This window comes from Heterodontus francisci, chromosome 32 (genome assembly GCF_036365525.1).
Source record: "Heterodontus francisci isolate sHetFra1 chromosome 32, sHetFra1.hap1, whole genome shotgun sequence".
NCBI lineage: Eukaryota > Metazoa > Chordata > Chondrichthyes > Heterodontiformes > Heterodontidae > Heterodontus > Heterodontus francisci.
This window is the reverse complement of record NC_090402.1, coordinates 26,343,604-26,362,369: the sequence shown is the minus strand read 5'-3', so window position 1 is coordinate 26,362,369 and position 18,766 is coordinate 26,343,604. Positions and strand designations below refer to the sequence as shown.

The 18,766-nt window shown below is 41.7% G+C and overlaps 1 protein-coding gene across 6 annotated transcripts in view; it reads right to left on the bottom strand.

Annotated features, from left to right (window-relative positions):
- LOC137347710 (DENN domain-containing protein 1A-like) overlaps window positions 1-18,766 on the bottom strand; it is a 623,024-nt gene that overhangs the window by 294,386 nt on the left and 309,872 nt on the right. The gene's annotated exons all lie outside the window — the stretch shown is intronic.

Below are 18,766 nucleotides of genomic sequence, written 5' to 3'. Positions count from 1 at the left end.
AAAGTCTGAGAGGTTTATTGTTCTGCTCTCCTGGAAATTCTAGCAAATTCTTAACAACCTCTTATTCTGGAACTTTGCTAGGATGTCTGTCTTCAGGTAGCCCCAGATGTCAAAGGTGCAATACTCCACCATTGCATGGAGAATACACTTGTGAGACTGGCATTTGCCATTAATCAGAGCATCCACTGTGACATCTCCTTCAAAGTGCCCAACAGAAATATTTTCAAGGTTCTGTTTATAACAGTGTCATTGCTGAAAAGTGTTGAGGCAGGACCTTGACTACGGTGTCCCTTGTTATTTCAGTGCCTGATTACTATTGGTGCGTACTTTCATTGAAAGGTCCATTTCCAACAAGCCAATGAGCTTTAAGGTTAACCAAAGTTCTTAAAATTCACATCTGTTTAGTGCCAGCAACTGTAAAGGTTATCTCATATTCCCCAAGTCCAACCATCTCCTGTAACCTCAGTAGTGGGCAAATTATTGGAATCTATTCTGACAGACAGGATAAACTGTCACTTAGAACGGCACAGGTTGATCAAGGATAGTCAGCATGGATTTGTTAAGGGAAGATCTTGTTTGACAAACTTGATCGAATTTTTTGAAGAAGTAACAAGGTAGATAGATGAGGGTAGTCCAGTTGATGTAGTCTACATGGATTTTAGCAAGGCTTTTGACAAGGTCCCACATGGCAGACTGGTTAAAAAAAATAAAATCCCATGGAATCCAGGGAAATGCAGCAAGGTGGATACAAATTTGGCTTGGTGGCAGGAAATAAAGGGTAATTGTTGACTGTTTTAGCGACTGGAGGACTGTTTCCAGTGGTGTTCCGCAGGGCTCAGTACTAGGTCCCCTGCTTTTAGTGGTGTACATTAACGATTTGGACGTAAATGTAGGGGGCATGATCAAAAGATTTGTGGACGACACAAAGATTGGCCTTGTGGTAGATAGAAGAGGACAGCTGTAGGTTGCAGGAAGATATTGATGGTCGTCAGATGGGCAGAAAAGTGGCAAATGGAATTCAACCTTGAGAAGTGTGAGGTGATGCATTTGGGGATGTCAAACAAGGCAAAAGAATACATGATTAATGGGAAAATACTGAGAGGTGTAGAGGAAAGTAAGGGACCTTGGAGTGAATGTCCACGGATCCCTGAAGGTAGCAGGACAAGTCAATAAGGTGGTTAAGGAGGCATATGGAATCTTTTCCTTTATTAGCCAAGGTATAGAATACAAGAGCAGGGAGGTTATGCTGGAACTGTATAACTCATTGGTTCGGCCACAACTTGACTACTGTGTGTAGTTCTGGTCACCTCATTACAGAAAGGATGTAATTGCACTAGAGAGGGTACAGAGGAGATTTACAAGGATGTTGCCAGGACTGGCAAAATGCAGCTATGAGGAAAGATTGGATAGGCTGGGGTTGTTCTCCTTGGAACAGAGAAGGCTGAGGGCAGATCTGATTGAAATGTACAACATTTTAAGGGGCCTGGATAGAGTGGAGGTGAAGGGTCTATTCACCTTAGCAGAGAGGTCAGTGACAAGGGGGCATAGATTTAAAGTGATTGGTAGAAAAATTAGAGGGGAGATGAGGAAAAGCTTTTTCACCCAGAGGGTGGTGGTCTGGAACTCACTGCCTGAAAGGGTAGTTGAAGCAGAGACCCTCAACTCATTCAAAAGAAGTCAGGATATGCACGTCAAGTGCTGTAAGCTGCAGGGCTATGGACCAAATGCTAGAAGGTGGGATTAGATTAGGTGGATCATTTTTCAGCCAGCACAGACACAATGGGCCAAGTGGCCTTTTTTTGTGCCTTAAACGTTCTATGATTCTATGACAATGGGATCAGTCATTAGAGAAAGACATAGGACAGGGTATCCATTATCTTGGTGTGTTCAACGTGTTGATTGAAAGTGGCTTCAGGGGTATATGAACATAATCAGGAATAAATTGTCATCCAGTGTTGTTACAAGATAGATTCATCCCCACCAACTCTGTCTCAAGAAATGGGTAATCTTCTTGAAATTCACGAAAATAACCACTGGTTTTGGGGCATGCCAGAGGTTTGCTAGCTTCTGCTTGTGACAGAACTCATTTTAGACCTTGAAGTTCTCTTAGCGTAATCCACAGTTGGATGAGATATTATGGCAGCCATCTTAATAAAGTCAGACATGCAATAGCTGAGAGCTAACATACAACTAATGTTGTCCTTCAAAAATAAAACCCAAGGGGGATGGGGGTTCTCTCATTCAAAACATTGCTCTTTATTATTGAAACTGGTTGATGAGGGAATTTAATTTCCAATGTTTTGTTTTCCTTTAAGGCCAAAGGGCTGATCTTAGCTTGGGGCAAACCCATGGTTTGGACCCTTGGCAACTGCCTTAGATAATGCAAAAGGCTGTGCTGGTAATGGCAATAAAATTATCTGACCAAGATTGCTGTAAAAGACAAATTCTAAGAGACGTGTTCCCAAACAATTTTATCCGCATGTGGGATGACAGCAATTTCTATTTCCAGAGATTGAAAGAATTCAACAACTTAAATTTGTATTTACTTATTTTCTAGCAACAGTAGAAAAAAACTTTATTTTCTGATTGTATATTTTAGAAATTAAGATGGCGAATCATAAAGTGAAACATAGTTAAAAACTCATCTCTTTGGAATGTAAAGAAAATTGAGCAAGATTTTCTCTAGCAACGATATGAATGCATGTTGTTCTGCTTTTACTTTTAATGTCTTTTTTGGTATCAGATACCAAAGTATCATGGTTCCTATTAGGAATGTCAAAGAAGTCTGAAGGATTAAATTTGTGAACACTACAGGGGAGCTATCACTGGGCACATCAGAAAGGTGATTATAATGTTAGAACAGGAAAGTGCTAGTGATGATGACCTTTCAGGAATCTCACCATTAGTGCCAGTATCTAAAGAGTTACTATGCCTAACAGTGTGAAGGACCTGAATTAAAATGCTCAATCAAAATGACATGATGACTGAACTACCCTGGGGCTAATGGCTACCTACTCCAGGGCTCTCCAGTACCACAGGAAATCCTGTCTCCACAGGAAAACTCCACTTAAGATTTGCTTTCCATTTGTCACCCTCCAGAATGTTTCCATTCTTGTGCAAATGCTTTTTCTGATCCATGGCTTCATCTGGGATGAATCTATTTAACATCCTGGGCCTGACCAAATCTGGATATGGAAAATGAGGATAATTTTAACTTAGCTCACCAAGCTTGAAAACCCATTAGATTAGATGGAACACAGGGTTAAGATGAGAATTAGGATTATTACTCTCCGTTGACTTCAATGTAAAACCAGCATTGCACGGGATCCCATCAATTTCCTGTCAGGTGCGTTAGTTTCAAATTGACCCAATGACTCCTTCCCTCTCACCAAAGCTGTCTTGCCACATTCGTTGAATCAGATTCTCCCATCTAAATCACAATCATGGTGGCATGACTCATTTCCAAGTCGCAATCAGCCTTTTTTCCTATTCTTTCAATAGTTCTCCTCATTTGTACACTTCACTCACTTCCATCCCTCCTAAAGTCCTCACTGCCTACCATCTTCTTAAGTAGTGGTTCCCTTGCTGAGATCTCCTCCCTATTTTCTGAAGGCAGCCTTATGGTTGAGATACTCCTGGTCCTCCTCACCAGTTTTAACCTTCACAAATTCTCTGTGCCCATCCTTCCACCATGTCTAAACTCTTATTACACTGGATCATCATTAAGGCTAAGGTCTTGCACAGATTCCTCTTCTGCTCTTTCCCCTTCCCCCTCATTCCTCATCTTTTGTGAAAAGCTTACTAATTTTTTTCATCCTGAAGATTTTATCTGTCTGCTCAGTTTCCTTCATCAGTGTCCCCGAAACTACCAGTTCTACCCTCCACTCCACACTGACCCCACTGCACCCCTACCTAGCCTTTATTTTCTCCGAGAAGTGATTCCTGCTCCCTCCCCAACCTCACAACCCAAATCCTGGCCACACAAATATCACTCCTAGTCCTAATGTTTGCTATATTACTGACTCCTTCCATTGTTCCCCATGCCCTTCAAAACTATTGTCATTGTCCCCTTCCCAAAAAAGCCCACACTTGTCCCCGTCCCCAAAAAGCCCAGATCTGACTTTTTCATTTTCTCCAACTACCATCCCATCTCTAACCTCCCTTGAACGCATTATCTGTCCTAATATTTCCTTTATGAATTTCTTCAATTTCATTTCCGCCCTGCCCACAGCATGGAAGTTGAACTGGCAAACATACCTCGCAATATTATCTGGGACTACAATCACAGTCTACTATTACACCTTGATCTCTATAGAGTGTTTGACATGGACTACTGCACCATTATCCACTGCCTTTCCCCTGTGGTCTATCTCTGTGGGATTGCCCTTATGTAGTTCCATGCCTATCTGTCCTAATGTAGGCAACGCATCTCTATCCCTTCCCTGCACCATCGCTCAGGGAGTACTCCAAGGTTCTTCCTTTTTTTCCTCTATCTACCATTACCCTTGACTCCACAAAATCCCTGTCCAGTCAGATGCTTTCCTGACATCATGAATGAACCAGAACGCAACAGTGCCTCCCACCAAAAACTCAATATTTTCTTTGTTCCTGACTCCATATCCTGCCCCATTTATTTACTCTTTAAATTAACAGGGCTAAACTAAATTATTAAAACTGGTACTAATGTAGAAGAGCTCAAAATTTTCAGTTAAATGATAAAGCACGATGTAATGGCAGTAAATTTGAAGTCTAAGAAAAATTGAATGCAACCAAAAAAGAATCAACTAACAGCCCCTTCACTTTACTTTCTCCACATAGGAAGATCCAGGTCAATACTGAAATCGCAGGATTGTGATATGAAAGAATGAACAAATGCCTTTCTTTGCTGTGTTACAAGTGCTTCTATTTTTTTTTTAAATCAACATTTTTTTTTGAGGACTTGGGTTTTAAAGCTAAAAAGGATCCCATTGATGCTGGAAGTTAGTGTTTTTTTATTAAAAGAGGTTCTCTGAAGATCTTTTGGACTGAGCTTGTGAACAACGGTGACTGGAATAATCGAGGAGTGCTAAAAAAAAAAAATGCCCTTACTGGAAGTCACCTGTCTTCAGATAATTACCGAGCAGAGTTTTTTTGACTTGGGGAAAGATGTTCACGAAGAAGTGACAGGTCAAGATTTATAGGGGTCAGGAAGCTTGACTCTTGTGACATTGTTTTTGGCTTCGCTTTGGACAGTGAGTTGGTGGTGTGGACAGTGTGAAAAAGACAGTTGGAGAACACTTGCCAAGGGAGCAAACCCCAACTCGGTCTGTTCCAGCTCCTTGAAAATCCTGCCAGTTTTTCTGTCTCTTTGAGAAGCAAGTATAAGAAACAGACTGAAACTGTTGCTGCATTTCTCCTGGAAAGCCTGGCCAAACTGATCTTCAACATCGCCAAACAAGAACTGTTCTAGGAAGATTCCAGTGATAGCTGTCTATGCGTATTTGGGACGCGAAGCCAAAACAAAGGACATCTGACATGTTTCCATAACTTCTCCTTTTTCCTTCAAGGATTAGCAAGTATTTGGCCAAAGTATTCATTTTGTCTTTTTTTTTGTAGTGTGTGTGCATGTAGGAGAAGGGTTAAGGTGAAAAGGGAACTTTTACATTTCAAACTGTGTGTTTATGCTTTGCTTCGTTATTGGTTAAAACTTGTTTTATAATAAAACTGATCATTTATTGTTTATTAAAGAAACCTGGTTGGTGTATTTTATTCTGGGATTAAAACAGCGTCTACAATTGACCATATCGGTAACTGGGAAAAAATGTAAATATATGTTGTACATACGAACTACATACAATCATAAGAATTAGGAGAAGTAGGCCATTCGGCCCCTTGAGCCTGTTCCACCATTCAATACAATCACGGGTGATCTGGTTGTTTCGAATTCCACACTCCCATCTACCCCCAATAACCCTCAATTCCCTTACCTAACAAGAATCTATCTACCTCCGCCTTAAAAACATTCAATGACCCCCGCCCTCCACAGTCTTCAGAGGTAGAGAGTTCCAAAGTTGCACAACCCTCAAGAAAAAATGTCTCCTTATCGCTGTCCTAAAACGGTGGCCCCTAATTTCAAAACAGTGCCCTCTAGTTCTGGACTCACCCACAAGAGGAAACATCCTCTCCACACCCACCTTATCTACACCGTTCAGGATCTTACAAACTTCAATCAAGTCTCCCCTCACTCTTCTAAACTCCAGTGACAACAAGCCCAGTCTGTCCAACCTTTCCTCATAAGACAATCCGCACTTTCCAAGCATCAATCTAGTAAACCTCCTCTGAACTGCCTCCAATGCATTTACATCCTTCCTTAAATAAGGAGACCAAAACTGCATGCAGTATTCGAGATGTGGTCTCACCAATGAACTGTATAACTGAAGCATAACATCCTTACTTTTATTTTCAATTCCTCTCGTAATAAAGGATAGCATTCCATGAGTCTTCTTTATTACCTGCCGTACCTGCATACTAACTTTTTGTGACTCCTGCACTCGAACACCCAGATCCCTCTGCGCCTCAGAATTCTGCAGTCATTTTCCATTTAAGTAATACTCTGCTTTTTTATTCTTCCTGCCAAAGTGAACAACTTCACATTTTCCCACATTATACTCCATCTGCCAGATTTTTGCCCACTCACTCAATCTATCTATATCAGTCTGAAACCTCCTTATGTCCTCTTCACAACATACATTCCTATGTATGGGGCGGCACCGTGGCGCAGTGGTTAGCACCGCAGCCTCACAGCTCCAGCGACCCGGGTACTGCCTGTGTGGAGTTTGCAAGTTCTCCCTGTGTCTGCGTGGGTTTCCTCCGGGTGCTCCGGTTTCCTCCCACAGCCAAAAAAGACTTGCAGGTTGATAGGTGAATTGGCCATTATAAATTGCCACTAGTATAGGTAGGTGGTAGGGGAGTATAGGGACAGGTGTGGATGTGGTAGGAATATGGGATTAGTATAAATGGATGGTTAATGGTAGGCACAGACTCGGTGGGCTGAAGGGCCTGTTTCAGTGCTGTATCTCGAAATCTAAAATCTATCTTTGTCTCATCTGGAAATTTAGTTACCATGCCATCGCTCCCTTCATCTAAGTCAATGATATAAATTGTAAAAAGTTGAGGCCCCAGCAAAGACCTCTGCAGGACTCCACTCGTCACATCCTGCCAATCAGAAAAGGACCCATTTATGCATAAAACTCTCTGTTTTCTGCCAGCCAGCCAATCTTCTATCCATGCTAATATGTTATCCTCTACACCATGAGCGCCTACTTTGCGCAATAACCTTTTATGTGGCACCGTCAAATGCCTTCTGGAAATCCAAGTACAGTACGTCAACGGGCTCCCCTTTATCCACAGCACATGTCACTCCTTCAAAGAACTCCAATAAATTGGTTAAACATGATTTCCCTTTCACGAAACCACGCTGACTATTCCCGATTACCTTGAGTTTTTCTAAGTGCCAAGCTACAATCTCCTTAATGATCGATTCCAACACCTTCCCCACAACAAACGTCAAGCTAACTGGCCTATAGTTACCTGTTTTCTGCCTCCCCACCTTCTTGAATCGAGGGGTTATATTTGCTACTTTCCAGTCTAATGGAACCTTACCAGAATCTAGCGAATTTTGAAAAATTAACACCAATGCATCTACTACCTCATTAGCCACCTCTTTTAAGACCCTAGGATGAAGTCCATCAGGACCCAGGGCCTTGCCAGCCCACAGCACCAGCAGTTTTGTCAGAACTGCCTCCCTGGTGATTGTAATTTAACCAAGCACCCCTCTTCCTTCCACCTCTTGATTTACAGCCATCGCCGGAATGTTTTTTGTATCCTCTATAGTGAAGACAGAAGCAAAATATTTGTTGATTGCATCTGCCATTTCCTTATTATCTACTATTAGCTCCCCAGTCTCGCTCTCTAGAGGACCAACACTCACTTTACTTACTCTTTTCCTTTTTAAATACCTATAGTAACTATTGATATCCGTTTTTACATTTCTAGCTCGCTTCCTTTGATACTCTAATTTCTTTCTCCTGATTAACTTTTTAGTCATTCTCTGCCGTTCTTTACATTCTGACCAAATATCTGAACTGCCACTCATCTTTGTGCAATTAAATGCCTTTTCCTGAAGTTTGATGCTTTCCTTAACTTCTTTAGTTAGATGGTGGGTCCTCCCCTTAAAATGTTTCTTTAGAGTAGGAATATACTTATTCTGAAATATCCCCTTAATGTCTGCCACTGCTTCTCTATTGATCTATCTCCAAGCCTAGTAATCCAGTTCACTTCAGCTAGCTCAGCTTTCATGTCCACATAGCCTGCCCTTTTTCAAGTTTAAAATATTAGTCTGAGACCCACTCTTCTCTCTTTCAAACTGGATGCAAAATTCAATCATATTGTGGTCGCTGCTACCTAGAGGTGCCTTTACTCTAAGGTCATTAATTAATCCCATCATATTTGACAATACCAAAGCGAATATAACCTGCTCTCGGGTTGGTTCCAGATCATGCTGTTCGAAGAAACTATGAAAGCATTCTATGAACTCCGCATCCAGGCTACGATTGCCAATCAGATTTTTCCAGTTTATATGTAGATTAAAATCACCCAAGATTATTGTCTCCCTTTTATCACTAGCACCCAATATTATGACCTGTGGAGAAGTGGAACTAGAAAAACAGTGCAATCCTCTCAACTCGGTCGGAACATATAATTGAGGGCTCTTTGCAGGATAACCCAATGCAGACGGCATGCAATTGTAAGTGGGGTAATAATAATTGAAAAGAGAAATAGTAAACAAAAAAACAGGTTTCTTTGTTTACTCTACCAGAATGTCTTTATCCATTGCTGCGACCTTTCTGGGGAAGGAGGATGTATTGCTGAGTGACTTGAGAAACATAACCAAAGTTAAACTAAAGGATTTGGCAGAACTGTTGGTATTAGAGTTAAAACCAGGAGCTAAGAAAGCAGACATAATTGAAGTAATAGCATAGCATTTGAAACTGGAAGAAAGTGGTGGCAAAAGAGTTGAATTAACTAAAATTCAGTTACAGATGAAGCAGCTTGAGCAGGAACAGGAAACAGAAAAACTTAACCTTCAACAGGAAAAAGAAAAAGCAACAGAATTTTTAAAAAAACATTGACAAAAGAGCTGAAGTCAAGAGGTGAGGTGAGAGTGACTGCCCTTGACATCAAGGCAGCATTTGACCGAGTGTGGCATCAAGGAGCCCTAGCAAAACTGAAGTCAATGGGAATCGAGGGAAAACTCACTGCTGGTTGGAGTCATACCTAGCACAAAGGAAGATGGTTGTGGTTGTTGGAGGTCAATCATCTCAGCTCCAGGACATCACTGCAGGAGTTCCTCAGGGTAGTGTCCTAGGTCCAACCATCTTCAGCTGCTTCATCAATGACCTTCCTTCAATTATTAGGTCAGAAATGGGGATGTTCGCTGATGGTTGCACAATGTTCAGCACCATTTGCGACTCCTCAGATACTGAAGCAGTCCATATAGAAATGCAGCAAGACCTGGACAATAACCAGGCTTGGGCTGATAAGTGGCAAGTAACATTCGCGCCACACATGTGCCAGGCAATGACTATCTCCAACAAGAGAGAATCTAAACATCTCCCCCCTTGTCATTCAATGGCATTACCATCACTGAATCCCCCACTATCAACATCCTAGAGGCTACCATTGACCAGAAACTGAACTGGAGTAGCCATATAAATACCGTGGCTGCAAGAGCAGATCAGAGGCTAGGAATCCTGCAGCGAGTAACTCATCTCCTGACTCCCCAAAGCCTGTCCACCATCTACAAGGCACAAGTCAGGAGTATGATGGAATACTCTCCACTTGCCTGGATGGGTGCAGCTCCAACAACACTCAAGACGCTCGACACCATCCAGGGCAAAGCAACCCGCTTGATAGGCACCCATCCACAAACATTCACTCCCTCCAACACTGACGTACAGTGGCAGCAATGTGTAACATCTACAAGATGCACTGCAGCAACGCACCAAGGCTCCTTCGACAGCACTTGCCAAATCCGTGACCTCTACCAACTAGAAGGTCAAGGGCAGCAAATACATGGGAACACCACCACCTGCAAGTTCCCCGCCAAGTCACACACCATCCTGACTTGGAACAACATTGCTGTTCCTTCACTGTCGCTGGGTCAAAATCCTGGAACTCCCTTCCTAACAGCACTGTGGGTGTACCTACCTCACGTGGACTGCAGCGGTTCAGGAAGACAACTCACCACCACCTTCTCAAGGGCAATTAGGGATGGGCAATAAATTGTGGCCTTGCCACCGATGCCCATATTCCATGAATAAACAAACAAAAAAAATGGCTTCTCGGTTCCCAGAGGCCATTCCCTTGAGAACAACTTCTGCTAAGGTAGTGGTAGAGAAGTTAACCCAGTTCTTCACTAGATATGGATTACCGATTGCGATTCTGTCAGATAAAGGTATCAATTTTATGTCTAAAATTTTTCAGCAAGTTAGGGGTAATTTGGGTACAACACAGTTGAAGTCTTCAGCATATCACCCACAGACACAAGGAGCTTTATAAAGGTAACAACAGACCCTCAAAACGATGATCAGGGCATACTGTCATGAATATACCTATGATTGGGATAAGGGGCTAGAATTTCTTTTGTTTGCCACTAAGGATTCACCTAATGAATCTACCGATTTTAGTCTTTTTGAATTAGTTTATGGATATGAGAAATGAGGTCCTCTGAAACTAATTAAAGAAAGGTTTTTAGAACAGAGGGACGAATCTTCTGTGTTGAGATTATGCAACCGTTACGGGAATGGCTCACGAGAGCTTACAAAGTGGCTCAGGAATACCTTAAAGCTTCCCAAACAACCATGGAGAAATGGGCCAAGACTCGAACATTTCAACCAGGGGATGAGGTGTTAGTATTACTGCCTTTGTAGGGTGAACCACTAAAAGCATGGTTCAGTGGCCCATATAAAGTGGTCAAGAGAATTGGTAAATTATTTGGCTGGCACCCCAGATTGCCAGAAAAAGAATCGGCTGTGTCATATCAATATGCTGAAACAATATCATTGCCAGAGGAGGATAAGCAAGCACAGGCATGAGAGGCAGTGAGGACAGTGAAGGATGAAAGGGATAGTGAGGATGAGGCATAAAGAGGCCGAGACAATTCTCAAATGAACCTCCTACTATTCGGTTAGCTAATACTGAATTGCTTGTGAGATTGTACACTATGCTTTCATATTTAGATGCAGAACAACGAGGCAACTCAAAGGATTTAACAGAGTCCGTAGGGACAAGCCAGGATGTACAACCTTCGCCACACATAATGTGCATCTAGGGGAATCCTTTCCTATAAAATAGCATCCTTATCACTCAAGTCCAGAGAAACAAGCCCTGGTCAAAGCAGAAATCCAATACATGCTGGAAAACCATCTAATTGAACCCAGTCAAAGCAGCTGGGCGTTCCTAAGTGGTATTAGTGCCTAAACCTGACAGTTTCACTAGACTCTGCATTGACTGCAGAAAGGTTAATGCAGTAACAAAGACAGACTCCTACCCAATTCCTCACTTGGAAGACTGCATTGACAGAATGGGCAGCGCCATGTTTCTTACAAAAATAAATTTGTTAAACAGATACTGGCAGGTTCCTTTAACACCCCGAGCTAAAGAAATATCGGCCTCTGTCACACCAGACGGTCTTTTCCAATGCCGAGTGATGCCATTCGGGCTAAAAAATGCCCCAGCAAGTTTTCAGACACTAATGAACCAAGTGGCCAATGTTTCTAACTGTGTGGTTTACCTTGATGATGTTCTGGTATACAGTGACACTTGGAAGGAAACTTGGAACAAGAATAAGCTCTGTTTAGGAAATTACAACTGGCTGATTTAATAACAAACCTCGTCAAAAGTGAATTTGCATAAGTGAGAGTAACCTATCGCGGGCATATAGTAGGACAAGGCCAAGTGTTGCCAAGAACAGCAAAAGTACAAGCATCGATGGAGTTCCATACCCCTAAGACAAAGGGAGAAATCATGAGGTCTTTGGAGATGTGTGGTTTCTACCGCAAGTTTGTACCAAAGTTTAGTACTATAACTGCTCCACTGACAGATTTACTACAGAAAAAGAAAATCAAGGTAGTGTGTTCAGGGGAGTGCCAAGCATCTTTTGAGAGAGTCTGAAAGCCATTTTGATTAATAAGCCAGTATTGGCTGATCCAAATTTCACTAAACCCTTCAAGGTAGCACTTGATGCTCGTAACCTGGGGTTGTTGCAGTCCTATTACAAGACGCTGAATCAGGCATAGAAAGGCCAGTTGGATACTTTTCCAAAAACCTAAATCGACACCAAAAAAGAAACTCAACAGTGGAAAAAGAAACCCGAGGTTTATTTTGGGCTCTTAAGCATTTTGAAGTCTATGTCCGCCATGACTACAGAGAGACATGGGTGTACACTGATCATAACCCCCTAACCTTTTTGCAAAAATTTAAAAACCAGAATGCCAGGCTAATCCGATGGAATTTACTATTGCAACCTTATCACTTAAAGATTATCCAAATTGCAGGCAAAAATAATGTAATTGTGGATGCTTTATCTACAATCTAACATTGCTTTGCATTAGCCGAGTGCAAAGATGGTACAAAGCAGAATTGCATTAACTACAGGAGGAGAATGAATATGAGTGTGAAAATGTGTCTTCAGTTTTTTTCCCCACACTTTGTAATGAAACGCATTTAAAATGGCGTTTCATTCCTCCAAGGGTGGAGGTGTTACAAGTGCTTCCAAACTTTTGTAAAATTTTTTGAGGACTTGTGTTTTTAAACTGAAAAAGGATTCCATAGATGTTGGAACTTTGTTATTTTTTTTTTAAAAAGAGGTCATCAGAAAGTCTTTTGAACTGAGCTTGTAAACAACGGTTACTCCAAGAATCAAGGAGTGCTAAAAACAAGCCCTTACTGGAAGTCATCTGTCTTCAGATAATTACCCAGCAGGATTTTTTTTGATTTGAGGAAAGATTTGTACAAAGAAGTGACAGGTCAAGATTTATAGGAGTCAGGAGGCTTGACTCTTGTGACATTACTTTTGGTTTCGCTTTGGACAGTGAGTTGGTGGTGTGGACAGTGTGAAAAAGACAGTTGGAGAAAACTTGCCAAGGGAGCAAACTGCAACTGGGCCTGTTCCAGCTCTTTGAAAAGGCTGCCAGTTTTTCTGTCTCTTTGAGAAGCTCTGAGAAGCAAGTGCAAGAAACAGACTGAAACTGTTGCTGCATTTCTCCTAAAAAGCCTGCCCAAACTGATATTCAATGTTGCCAGACAAGAACTGTTCTAGGAAGATCCCAGTGACAGCCGTCTATGCGTACTTGGGACGCCAAACCAAAACCAACGGACATCTTTCCATATCTTCTCTTTTTTCTTCAAGAATTAGCAAGTATTTGGCCGAAGTATTCTTTTTGTCTTTTTTTTGTAATACAGCTTGAAAGAGTAAATCTCTATTTTTTTCTCGTTAAGTGGCATATGTATGTGTTTGTGTGAGGGGCTACAGTAAAAAGGGAACTTTTATATTTCAATCTGTGTGTTTATGCTTTGCTTCGTTACTGGTTTAGACTTGTTTTATAATAAACAACAAAATTATCATTTATTCATGAAAACTGGTTAGCGTATTTTATTCTGGGATAAAAATAGAGTCCATAATTGACCATATTGGCAACTGGGAAAACATTTAAATATATGTTGTGACCTGTGGAGAATTGGAACTAGAAAAACAGTGCACTCCTCCCGCCTTGGTCGTAATAGCTGTAAACTCTTATAATACTTTACATCTCAAATTCTATTATCTTGGATACGTTCTCCCCTCTAAAGGAAAGTTCACTGATCGTACTCCTTTTCTCACCACAGTGCAGGTTTTGAGACGCCTTTCTACAACTATGCCAGTTTAAATAATTTATCTTGTCAACATTATAAAATGGTTAATTCTTTACACCTCAGCACTCTGCTGTATACATTCTATCTTACACCAAGTCCTGCTCACCCATCACCCTCGTCTTCGCTGTCCTATATTGAGGTATTTGGGGACCAGGAGCCAAAGTTAAAATTGACCTCCTAGTGTTTAAATTCCTTCATGGCCTTGCCCCTGCAACAGTCTTTAACCTTCTGCCGCCCTACAACCCTCTTAGAACTGTGCAACTGTCCAATTCTAACCTTTTGTGCAATCCCCCCCCACCCCCCCAACTCTCTTCGTTGTAAAAAGGTTCACTAATGTCCTTATATAAAAGCAAAATACTCCACACAAGATCAGGGGGCAGGTTGTTCAACCTTGCCCGTCTAAGAGCGAAGTCCAAAGTACGGAAAGTCCTCATCAGGGAACTCCTCTTTGCTGACGATGCTGCTTTAACATCTCACACTGAAGAGTGCCTGCAGAGTCTCATCGACAGGTTTGCGGCTGCCTGCAATGAATTTGGCCTAACCATCAGCCTCAAGAAAACGAACATCATGGGGCAGGACGTCAGAAATGCTCCATCCATCAATATTGGCAACCACGCTCTGGAAGTGGTCCAAGAGTTCACCTACCTAGGCTCAACTATCACCAGTAACCTGTCTCTAGATGCAGAAATCAACAAGCGCGTGGGAAAGGCTTCCACTGCTATGTCCAGACTGGCCAAGAGAGTGTGGGAAAATGGTGCACTGACACGGAACGCAAATGTCCGAGTGTATCAGGCCTGTGTCCTCAGTACCTTGCTCTATGGCAGCGAGGCCTGGACAACGTATGCCAGCCAAGAGCGATGTCTCAATTCATTCCATCTTCGCTGCCTCTGGAGAATACTTGGCATCAGGTGGCAGGACCGTATCTCCAACACAGAAGTCCTCGAGGCGGCCAACATCCCCAGCTTGTACACACTACTGAGTCAGCGGCACTTGAGATGGCTTGGCCATGTGAGCCGCATGGAAGATGGCAGGATCCCCAAAGACACATTGTACAGCGAGCTCGCCACTGGTATCAGACCCACCGGCCGTCCATGTCTCCGCTATAAAGACGTCTGCAAACGCGACATGAAATCGTGTGACATTGATCACAAGTCGTGGGAGTCAGTTGCCAGCGTTCGCCAGAGCTGGCGGGCAGCCATAAAGACGGGGCTAAAATGTGGCGAGTTGAAGAGACTTAGTAGTTGGCAGGAAAAAAGATAGAGGCGCAAGGGGAGAGCCAACTGTGCAACAGCCCCGACAAACAAATTTCTCTGCAGCACCTGTGGAAGAGCCTGTCACTCTAGAATTGGCCTTTATAGCCACTCCAGGCGCTGCTTCACAAACCACTGACCACCTCCAGGCGCGTATCCATTGTCTCTCGAGATAAGGAGGCCCAAAAGAACTGCAGCTGCTGGAACTCAAATAAAAACAAGAAATGCTGGAAATGCTCAGCAGGTCTGGCAGCATCTGTTGAGAGAGAAGCAGAGTTAACATTTCAGGTCAGTTCTGAAGAAGGGTCACTGACTTGAAATGTTAACTCTGCTTCTCTCTCCACAAATGCTGCCAGACCTGCTGAGCATTTCCAGCATGACTTGTTTTTATATCACTAATGTCCTTGCCTGGTCTGGCCTACATGTGACTCCAGAACCACAGCAATGTGGTTGCCTAGCAAGCCACTCAGTTCAAGGGCAATTAGGGATGGGCAATAAATGCTGGCCTAGCCAGCAACGCCCACATCCCACAAACAAATAAAAAAAAGCGTCATCAATAATTCTTTTTTATTCCGTGCTACAGAAGGATACATCAGTACAGTGGCCAAAAGCTGAGTCAAAGAGGTAGATTTTAAGGAGCATGTTAAAGGAGGAGATTAAGGTAGGGAGGCAGAGGGATTTAGGGAGGTAATTCCAGAACTTAGAGCCATGCATACATACACAAATGCCACATGTTTTCTGTAAAAAAAAAGCTACAAAAAGTAAATGTTCAAACTAGTCAAAATAACAAATGTAAGATAACCCCTAGTATGTTTGTGAAGCCTACACAACTTCTACTCATGCTTCAGCTTCAAAACAGTAATGTAAATGCATATTCTGAATGCTCATCCAAGTAAAATAAACAGGCAAAAATATTAAAATCACTGTCCCCATTGCATATCCTTTAGATTTTGTATCAAGTATCACGAAGCACTCATTGGTGACATGACCAAGTTAGTGTAGTGTGTTTACATTCAACATTATTGTATAAATATTATACCATCTTTATTGAAGCAAATTGCTTGAGCTTATATAGGAAAGGCAGCATACAGTTAACTTTAGTACCTATGTGGATATATTCATATCATGAAATAGTATCAAATATACTAACACCATTTTGCCAAAATACGCTAAGTTTTATTTCTGGATGGTTTCAGCTATCTGACAAGTAACACAGCTGTTTTGCGCTGTTATGTAGCTAAAGGAAAAAATCCATTATGTTTTAACACTGCAAAAGCCTATAATGTGGGAAAATGTTGTTCCTCTGTGTTCAGCAGTACATCACAAACATTGATTAGTACAAGGGAAACAATTTTTCAGTATGTGTATCTGAAGTGCAAGTGCAATGTGACCATAATTTCATGGATGTGAAATCATCTTTGAGGGTGCTAGTGCTTTTCTATCTTTCAGAGCTTTCATCATTCTGGTACTTGACGGAAGCCTAAGTAATACTGAGCCTGAACACTGTCAGATGAAGATGAAGTAAACGTTGTTGATAAGAGTCCTTTATGTCATTGAGGTGGTAGAATAGTGTTCAAGAACTTTTTGACGGGTGAAAAGTGTCAGAAAACCATTTGAACTGATTCTAATCAATGAGGGATACTGGGTTAAAAATTAACAAACCGACCCCCCAAAAAATTAAAGTAATGAAGCTGTAATTTTATTCCTAGCAAATTATAGAAAGTTTACATTTAAACATTGAATATGATGCTCGTTTCATTAAGAATTAAATGTCTTGAATCTATATTTTTCCTTCCACTTGTCTTCTTTCCTGAAGCTGCTGACTTCTTTCTGGGATACAATTCTGTGGATACTGGTTACTCTTTGGTACCTTGATAGTGAGTACTGGCAAGCTATTCCGTTGGACATGCATCATTACAGTGCCATATCAACTAGGAACAGGAACCTGGAATGATTTTTCTCAATATATATAGCACATTCAAATATTTTTTTTTAAATTGAGGTGTTGCACAGATGACTTTAACCCAAGAGCACTGGAACTAAATGCCACACTGGCTGTGATCAACTAACTTGGCACAGCATATTCATCAAATAGGGGGGCTTTTGGTCTGAACTGCTCAGTGGCACAATCAACCGAGCCATCAACAGAAATGTTCTTGCACCTTTAAGATGATGCAAACATTTAAACTTTGATAAGAGCAGCAGCTGGAGTTGAGTCCAAAGAAACAAAATCTTTTGTATACAGACTTCTGAGTGGGTGGTTTTTATTTTGCAGCTGTTGCCTTCAGGACTACTGGGAATACAGTTACCCAAACTACCTCTTTTAAAAAAAACACAAATCAGCAATATATCAAGGCATTTCTAAACTTAGGTTGGTGCAGCAATGAGACTGCGAGTACCAAGTCTTCTGAAATTCTCCTTACACAGAAAACACTATTTTTTTATTAGATCTTCGCTCAAGGGAACATTGTGAACGGGAAATTGTCTTCTTTCAGTCAATAAACTAGTCCTTTCTCTAGCAGCATTCATTGGTCAACATTAAGGCCGTTCTGATGAGTTACAATTGGATTACAATTATTGTTTTGAATGTCAGTAAGGTATTTTAAGTACCATAGCATGTTGAAAACAGGAATATGTACTTAATAAATATTTGGAATAGATTAAAGTGCTAACGTAACAACGATCTGAACAGAAATTAAAACTGCTATATCTTCAAATAAGGAATGGTTAGTACACAGAACAAGAAAACAAAGGATACAAAATCTCAACCTTTTACAGATGTATCACTTATTAAGGTGGTCTTTTGACCTGGCAAAAGTCTGAAACAGGTCAGAGAGTAAAAGGGCTTGTGACTTTGATTTACATATGAGGCATTAGTAACCTTGGTTTAAGACATCTGGGGAGAGGGCGGCACAGTGGCGCAGCGGTTAGCACCGCAGCCTCACAGCTCTAGGGACCCGGGTTCGATTCCGGGTACTGCCTGTGTGGAGTTTGCAAGTTCTCCCTGTGTCTGCGTGGGTTTTCTCCAGGTGCTCCGGTTTCCTCCCACAAGCCAAAAGACTTGCAGGTTGATAGGTAAATTGGCCATTATAAATTGTCACTAGTATAGGTAGGTGGAAGGGAAATATAGGGACAGGTGGGGATGTTTGGTAGGAATATGGGATTAGTGTAGGATTAGTATAGATGGGTGGTTGATGTTCAGCACAGACTCGGTGGGCCGAAGGGCCTGTTTCAGTGCTGTATCTCTAATCTAATCTAATATGAAGTAAAGGCAAGACACTTTCCAAGGTGGGTGGCTGGAGGTGAGTCATTGAGTAGAAATCGCAACAGAGGTAACATACTTTACTCATGAGCACCAATTGAACAGTAAATTACATAGTGCTGGCAGGAGCTGCAGGCAGTTTATTGCCTACTCCTTCAAGGTAACCTTGAGAGGTTACTCATAATGCATGCTGGAAATAAACTTACTGAGAAAGCTTTGATAGGTTCCTTTTCTTTGCTGTTTATGAACACCTTTTAATTCACACATAGATGCCACTCATACTTATAAACCAACAGGTATA